Below are 8,437 nucleotides of genomic sequence, written 5' to 3'. Positions count from 1 at the left end.
AGATTCAATTGCTTCAACAGCTTGTTCAAACGTATGTTTTGAATGCTGCTATTGCACTTTGGTCCATTGGTTGAATGAGTGTAATGATGTTCAACTTCAAATATATAACCTTTACATCAGAATATATGTTACTGTTATGCTGTGGATACCCTGGAGCATTGTTTAAGATCAGAAGAATCGTAAATGAGATGTTGTTTTTCCTACAATAATATCTTGCCTGCGGAATAAAACAGTTCAAAAACCAGTCTTCAAACAAAGCTGTTGTCATCCGATGTATGCTTGCTCACATTTTTGAATGTTCTAGGGTTCTCTGAGTGGTAGATTAGAAAAGGCTTGAATTTGAATCCTATGACATTTCCCATTTCCATCCCAAAGCAAAGTCAAACAATCTCTCAATGTCTTGAATCCTCTCACTGTCTTGGACTCTTGAGGAATGTGTGTATCCACTGGCATACACTTCCAAAATAAGCTTGTTTTATTGACGTAAAGTATTTGTTCTGGCAAGTATTTCTCATCCACAATTATTCTATGCTGCTTTTCCTTAAAAAGGTCAAAACCTTCAGTATCTGCACTTACTGCCTCACTGCTGACCTTCACATTAGGAAAATTATAAGCTACTTGAGGCAATGGAACCACTATGACTTGCTATAAACATTTGCTTATAAGTAGGACCATCGGCACACTCTTTTACTGTATTGAAAGACATGCCTTACTCTGGATTGTCAGAAGGCTAAGAGTGTACTGTATTAGTTCGTTTTCATGCTGCTGATAAAGACATACCCAACACTGGGAAATTTACAAAAGAAAGAGGTTTAATGGACAGAAAGTGAAAGGCACATCTCACATGGTAGCAGACAAAAGAAGAGAACTTGTGAGGGAGAACTCCCCTTTATAAACCCATCAGATCTCATGAGACTTATTCACTATTATGAGACTAGCTTAGGAAAGACAGACCCACATGATTCAATTACCTCCCACCAGATCCTTCCCACAACATGGGGGAATTGTGGGAGCTACAATTCAAGATGAGATTTGAGGGGGGCGGACACAGCCAAGCCAGCCATATCCTATATACCTCTGTTATCTAGTCTTCCATCCATGTAGCAAGTAATTTTTTTCTTATCATAGTTGGCCTAGCATTTTTCTTTGTGTTGACAGTGGATTTAACTGATGCTGATGATTTCACCGCATCACTGATCCACTTCTTGTTGTGGTGGCATGTGCCTATAGTCCCAGCTACATGGGAGATGGGAGGCTGAGGCAGGGGAATCGCTTGAACCTGGGAGGTGGAGGTTGAGCCAAGATAGGGCCACTGCACTCCAGCCTTATGACAGAGTGAGACTTCATTTCAAAAAAAAAAAAAAAAAAAAGGCCAACAAGGTCATAGATTGCAAAAGTCCCAACTCATGTGTGATGGCCATTATTGGTTTTCCAGCTTCATGCTGGGAAATTATCTCAAGTTTGTCTCAAGAGTAATTGCCTTCCTCTTATTCTTCCCACTAGAAGGAGGAGAAACAAATTGACATTTTGTAGACATGATCAGATGCAGAAACGCAAAACACAATATCCAAAAACTGCTGGCAACTTAGGACACTGTAGAGTATTTGTAGCCTGCCCTTGTAATTATGTCACCAACTGGGAGCTATAACTCATGGACACTACGTAGCATCACAAGAAAGAATATTGTACTGTATAATGCTAGCCTGGAAAAGATCAAAATTCAAAATTTTATTTATGGTTTCTACTTTTGTATCATGGTAAAGTTGAAAAATCCATCACAGAGCAAGAACTGATGTGGTGAACTCTGATGTTAAATAATTGAACTAATCGCAATTGACAATTCTTGGCTCAGGTGAGTTGCAACTTCTTGTCCCTAGATATGCAGTTTCATCCAACCACTAATAAGTCACTATAGGAAGCCAGTCAGGCATGATCTCCACTCATATTTATCTAGCCTGTTTAGTATAGTAGAAAAGGGTTGTTATTGGAAACAAAAATGCCTAGATCACATATCCACATGTGAAGAGGTAAATTTCCACCCTCATCTCAGATCATATCTAAAACTTAATGAATAATAGACTTAAACATAATATCTTTTTTTTTTCTTTTTTGAGACGGAGTCTCGCTCTGTCACCCAGGATGGAGTGCAGCGGCCGGATCTCAGCTCACTGCAAACTCCGCCTCCCGGGTTTATGCCATTCTCCTGCCTCAGCCTCCCGAGTAGCTGGGACTACAGGTGCCCGCCACCACGCCCGGCTAGTTTTTTTTTTTTTTTTTTTTTGTATTTTTTAGTAGAGATGGGGTTTCACTGTGTTAACCAGGATGGTCTCGATCTCCTGACCTCGTGATCCATCTGTCTCGGCCTCCCAAAGTGCTGGGATTACAGGCTTGAGCCACCACGCCCAGCCAAAATATCATTTCACACCCACCAGAATGGCTATAAACAATAAAACAGACAAGAAAAAATTATTTTAGAGGATTTAGAAAATAGGAAACCTCAAACAATGTTGGTGACGATGTAAAATAGTACAGCCATTTTGGAAAAGAGTTCATCATTTTCTCAAAAAGTTAAACATAAAACTACCATATGTCTCAATAATTCTACTAAGTGTATACCCAAGAGAAATTAAAAATATGTCTGTTCAAAGATGTGTGTGTGAATGTTCGTAGCAGCATTATTTTTAAGAGCAAAAAGTGAGGGAAAAAGTGAAATACCCATCAACTAATGAGTGAATGAACAAAATGTGCTATACTTATACAATGGAATGCCATTCAGCAATAAAAAGTGATGAATTATTGATGCATGTTACATCATGGGGGGAACGTAAAGCTACATTAAATGGAAGAAGTCAGACACAGGAGGCCACATACGACTGCATTCATATGAAATGCCCGAAAAAGGCAAATTTGTCAAGAGAGAAAGTTGATAGTGGTTGTCTGAGACTGTGGTTGAAAATAAGAACAAATCTACATGAACATGAGTAATCTTATTAGAGAAAAGACAATGTTCTAAAACTGATTTATGGTGATAGTTGTTAAATTTTTATTTCAGTAAAATTCAAAAACCATTGAATCATTCACTTGATTTTTTTGATATTTAAAACATTCCTCAAGAAAACTGTTAAAAAAATGAAAAAAAGAACATCTGGGTTCAAAAGTTAATTCCTTGTTTTACTAACATCTATCTTTGGGCATGTTTGAAATAGTAAAATCCGTATCTACATCATACAGTTGGATGAGGTTGACATAAGATAAATATGTCATGGACCTAGAACAGAATGGAAGTTTAATTAGTAATAATTATTATTGTTTGCAATACTATGAAATTATTTTTCTTTCCACCTTCTGTTCACAACTCTGAGGTCTCTAAAGTTCTGATTAAACATTAATAAAGTAACTGATAGACAATATACACTCAGAAAGGTATTTGCTGGTTATTTTAAGCTAAGCTTATAGAATTTAAAACAACTGAAAGAAAACTAAAGGTGTAAGAATTTTGTGTGACATCTACTTTTATCCTAGGATAGCCTATGTGCTAGTCCTCTCTGGAAGAGAAGAGTTGGAGCAGTGGGATTGATGAGATCTACATGAGGATCTGACCTTGAGGTCAGATGGTACCTCAAAGGCTCCTCTTAAATCTTTTTACCTGGCCAGCACTGAGCAAATAGGAGTAAGTATAGTAGACCAATATGTGTAAAATCTAATTCAATTACATATGTTAATTTAATTAAAAGCTTTAAAATAGGTCATAATTTCCTTTAGCTGAGAAGAGATGATTATATAATCTATAAAAGAATGAACTTTCACTTACAAAACAGGTTTTAAATATTTTACATTTTGAATCATGAGAAAACATTAGTTCACATTAGTTCAATTCTATTGTCTGAATTTTCCATACCTGCTACAATATAAACCTAGTTTTTGAAGCTACACTTAGAGATTTGCATGGGAATATATTAATATATTCTTCCTCAGGTCTTTCCTAAATAGATTTTTTTTCTTTAGCTTTCAACCTCTACTTTTAGGAGGTTTTCACAACCATCATTGGCGCACTGTTCACTGAATGACAATCCTCCTGTTATCAAACTGTTTATTTTGAATCTCCAATATTCTTTAGTGGCCTTCAGTGGATTGCTTTGCCTGCATTATAGGCTTCTAGTCTGGATATATATTTACTAATGTGCTAAATGGAACATTATTTTTCAGAATTTTCCTAAGCCATCAAATATGTTAGCATTCCTCAGGGTCACACTTGATTTTTCTACCTTCTGCCATCTCTTTTCTAATATGGCACCATAAAATATCAGCTGCAAAGTATTTTATTTCTTGCACTAATTAAAAATTTATTGTAAATCCCACATCTTCGAAGATTCTCCCACCACTCCCCGTCACACCACACATAATCAGTCAAATGTATAAAGTGTTTCTTCTGAGGTCCCGTTCTTTATGGATCTAATATTTATTGAGATTATTATGTGAAAGATATTAGGCTGAGCACATTGACTGCATTATCACATTTTTCTCACAACAATTTTGGGAAGTAGGAATGTTACTGACTTCATTTTATGATAAGGAAATGGAGACTAACAAGAATAAGCAACATGCACCTATAATATGGTTTTTGAAATGTGACTTTATTATCTTTAATATGAGAACCACACTATCAACACAAAATAAACTGCCTAATTGCTCTTACAGGATGTTCTTGACTAAGTTCTCAGCCTCTGCTGGTTTAAACAAAAATCTTCTGTGGTTAGACACAAGACAGAAAAAGCCAGAAATAATGAAATTCAATAACCTCTGGGATGTTGAGACAGAGATATTTCCTTGAGGGGGTTCATTCAAAGAATAGGTTGGTAAATTGTCAGGTATCCAAATTCAGGGTGTTGACTCAAGCATGAGTAAAGAAAAAGTATCAAGTGTCACTTGTTATATATTGGGGAGAAAGAGTTGGGTAGGTTGCAAACCTCAAACTGAAAGAGACAGAACAGACTCTCACAGACAAGTGCCAGGACTAATTTTTCTCTGCATGCTTGTATTTAACACAAGTGAAAAGTTGTCAAGTGGCTGCTGCTCTCCAGGGTGAGGACTGGTTTCATTGATGGCAGCAGTGTTTGCAGTAAAGGTATCACTGAAAAGGATCCAAAGTTCTCACAGCTTGTTCCAATTTTTCATCCACGTAGGCTCCAAGTTTCAAATTTTCAATCAGTTTTTGATGCTCTTTTCTAAAAGACCTCCAGTTTAACTTAAAGAATATTCAAGAAAACAATAGCTTGAAGGACACCAAATACTTGTGATTATTCAGTTTCAATATAAAAACAAAAAATTCGTCTTAGCTCTTCATTGGTTTGAATTATTTACAATCATTTTGAATCAGTTAGAGCCAGTATCCAAACATGAAAAGAAAGTATCTGTTTTGAACTTTCTTAACAGCTTTTTATTCCAATAGTTTTGAACCAACTTCAAACACTTCAATGCAGTTTGAATCAATTAGCATGTACCTAAGAACGCTTGATAAATAAGAAGTTGATAGGTTCTTTGAACTGCATTACTGATTTATTTCTCTAGTATCCTAACTAGGTATATTATCCCACCACTCTAATTCACAGTGCGAGTTATTTATCAAGTTAGTTTCTTTAAGCTGCATTATTCATTAAGGGCATATTAGGTACCAGGTACTTTGCTAGGTGCGTGTGACAGTTTTTTCCCCAAACATCAGCTTTGATTCCTCATAGGATTTAGAACTAAAATACAAACTCATTGGCTCATCAAATTTTTGTCACATTCTGAATTTGGTCTTTATTTTCTTGTAGTTTTATATAAAACTCTTTATGATTTCTGTCTATTCTGACCTATTATTTACTCTTTAAACACATTTGAACTATATTGTCTTTGAACTCATAATTCGATTAGAATGGAAGGCCATTCTGTAAGTATTTGCCCTGCCAAAGTTGTTCTTGATGAAGAGAATATTTATTGTATATTTAGTTGCCTACCGTTGATTCCCCCTTCTTTTACTAGTATATCCAGATTTCATTTCAGAGAAGCACTACCTATGTTATTCTTAATCCGTCTCCTGCCATAATAATTGGTTCATGGATAAGCATATGACCCAATCAGAGTAATTAAAAAGTAATTCATAGGCTGGAGGGAAAGATATTCCGTTTTACTCTTGATTGAACCTGGAAGAATATGGTTAGTGTTACTCTGAATAAGAAAAGAGTCTAGCCAAGGAGGAGTAGATAGATGAAGAAAAAAAAAAAATCCTGATGTCAGTATTTAATCCTTTAATCAAATATTTTCCACTATGAGAGGCAGTATTTTTATCCTTTTTCCCCCAAAGACAATTTACATTGAATTTTCTTTTATCTATATTTGCCTCATCTGTTTATTTCATTCTGTACTTCTATAGAGATAAGAGTTTAGGGCACGACCTATGCATGGCATCTTATATGTTCTGCTCCTTCTTTTAAAATTTGTCTCCTCATCCACTAAAACAAATTCATTGGGAAATCTAGAATATGCTGTTTTCATGGGGATAATAGCTGTTTAAATGTATATGATTTCTATTTTAAAGAAAGCAAATACATATAACAACGTATTTTGCATCTTTCCTAATAAGAAAATACAGATGTGTATGTGTGTGTATGTGTATGTGTATGTGTGTGTGTGTATGTGTGTGCTTTAAAATGGTCAGTTGGTCTAAGAGGTTTCCTTTTAACTCTACATACAAGTGCAAATCCAGTTAATTATATTATTGACTACAAGAACAATGAAGACACATTTGTAAATGGATTCTATGTCCCACTGTGTCTAAAGCACTTTAAGAATGTCTCGTAGCTCTCAGAATCTTTGCTGACCTCAGATCAATGCTAAAGGTGATCTTTACCTTATGTCCACATTTCCACCAGTGATGTCACAGTCTCTCTGCTGGGCCACCAAAAGAATGCCAGAGAAGAGAGTAGTTACTGGTAACTCTTTTCTCCTACTGTGTATCAAAATGGACAGCATTAAGGTGTCATCTGCAAGCAGATCATCTTCCATGCAAGAACCAGAGACTGATTTGCTGGGATAGTGTATTTCATCCACTAAAAAGAAATACTGTACTACATGGATTTTTAAAATACACTGTTTTCTTTCTGATGTTTCTTTGAAAATTTCCAAACAGATAATTGCAAAGCAAGAGTATAAAGACTTTTAAACTTTTCGATTGTGTATGTGATAAAACATATAGCTTTCCTGAATCATTCCAGTAAATTGTCCTAAAATCCTTCTTTTACTTTGGAGAAAAATTGTCAGGGAAAAGTGTTCCTGATTAAAAAATAACTTACTGATGTTATGTGGCCTTTTTATGTTATATATGTTTTATATGTTAATAAGTTATATGGCCATTCTGTTATGTAGCCATTCTTGTGTGTGTGTGTGTGTGTGTGTGTGTGTTTGTGTGTATGCTTGTATGTAGTTGAGCTAAGTGTAGAAAATCTGTGTTTAAGATTTTTTCTGACTTACAAACTCATTAATATTGTCATTAAAATAAAAAAAAAAAAGGTTTTCTACTGAAACCTGGGTCATTTCTCTGATCACTGGTTTCTGAACAAAGAAACCTCATTGAACATGGAGTATCCAGAATCATCATCTTTTGACTCTTGTACATTTCAACTCCTGAAGGCAGGATTTATAAAGTCACTTAAATTAACACCTCACTGCTTTGTATAACCTACAGGGTCAGTTTCTAAATTTAATCTTTATGTAATTGACATTTATAAGTAGCTTTCATTTTAAAGTTTAGAAGATACCTCCTCTAAACATACATGGCCAAAGTTTGAAAATTTTACCTTTCTGTTGTTGTTGATTTGTCTTTAGAGACAAAGTTTCACTCTGTGGCCCAGGCTGGAGTACAGTGGCACAATCAGCTCTCTGCAGCCTTGAACACCTGGACTCAAGCAGTCCTTCCACCTCAGCCTCCCAAATGGCTGAGACTACAGGTGAGCACCATCTTATCCCTCACCCAGCTAATTTTAAATTTTATTTTATTTTTCAATTTTGTATAGAGATGGGAGTCTCTCTATGTTGCCCAGTCTGGTCTCAAACTCTAGCCTAAAGCCATTCTCTTGTCTTGGCCTCCTAAAGTGCTGGGATTACAGACCTGAGCCACCCTGCCCAGCTTGTTACTGTCTGCATTAAAACTTGCAAATTTCAGAGAAAAATATATTAATCAAGTCTCAGAATATCATCAAAATTATTAAGGCAAGCTGTCTTTCAAACTAAATTCCAAGAAAATTTTCCCTTAAACTACTTTACTTTTTTTTCTTTGTAAACCTGTACAGCTTAATTAGAGTGTGTTTGACTAAACATCTGGATAAATGTCACATTTTCCCAAATTGGCCTATACGGACAAAAATGAAATCTGTTATTAGTATATTACACAATAACTAAG

Source organism: Colobus angolensis, unplaced genomic scaffold (genome assembly GCF_000951035.1).
Source record: "Colobus angolensis palliatus isolate OR3802 unplaced genomic scaffold, Cang.pa_1.0 Scaffold48, whole genome shotgun sequence".
Lineage (NCBI taxonomy): Eukaryota > Metazoa > Chordata > Mammalia > Primates > Cercopithecidae > Colobus > Colobus angolensis.
The sequence above is the reverse complement of the archived record's forward strand: the minus strand, read 5'-3'. Positions refer to the sequence as shown.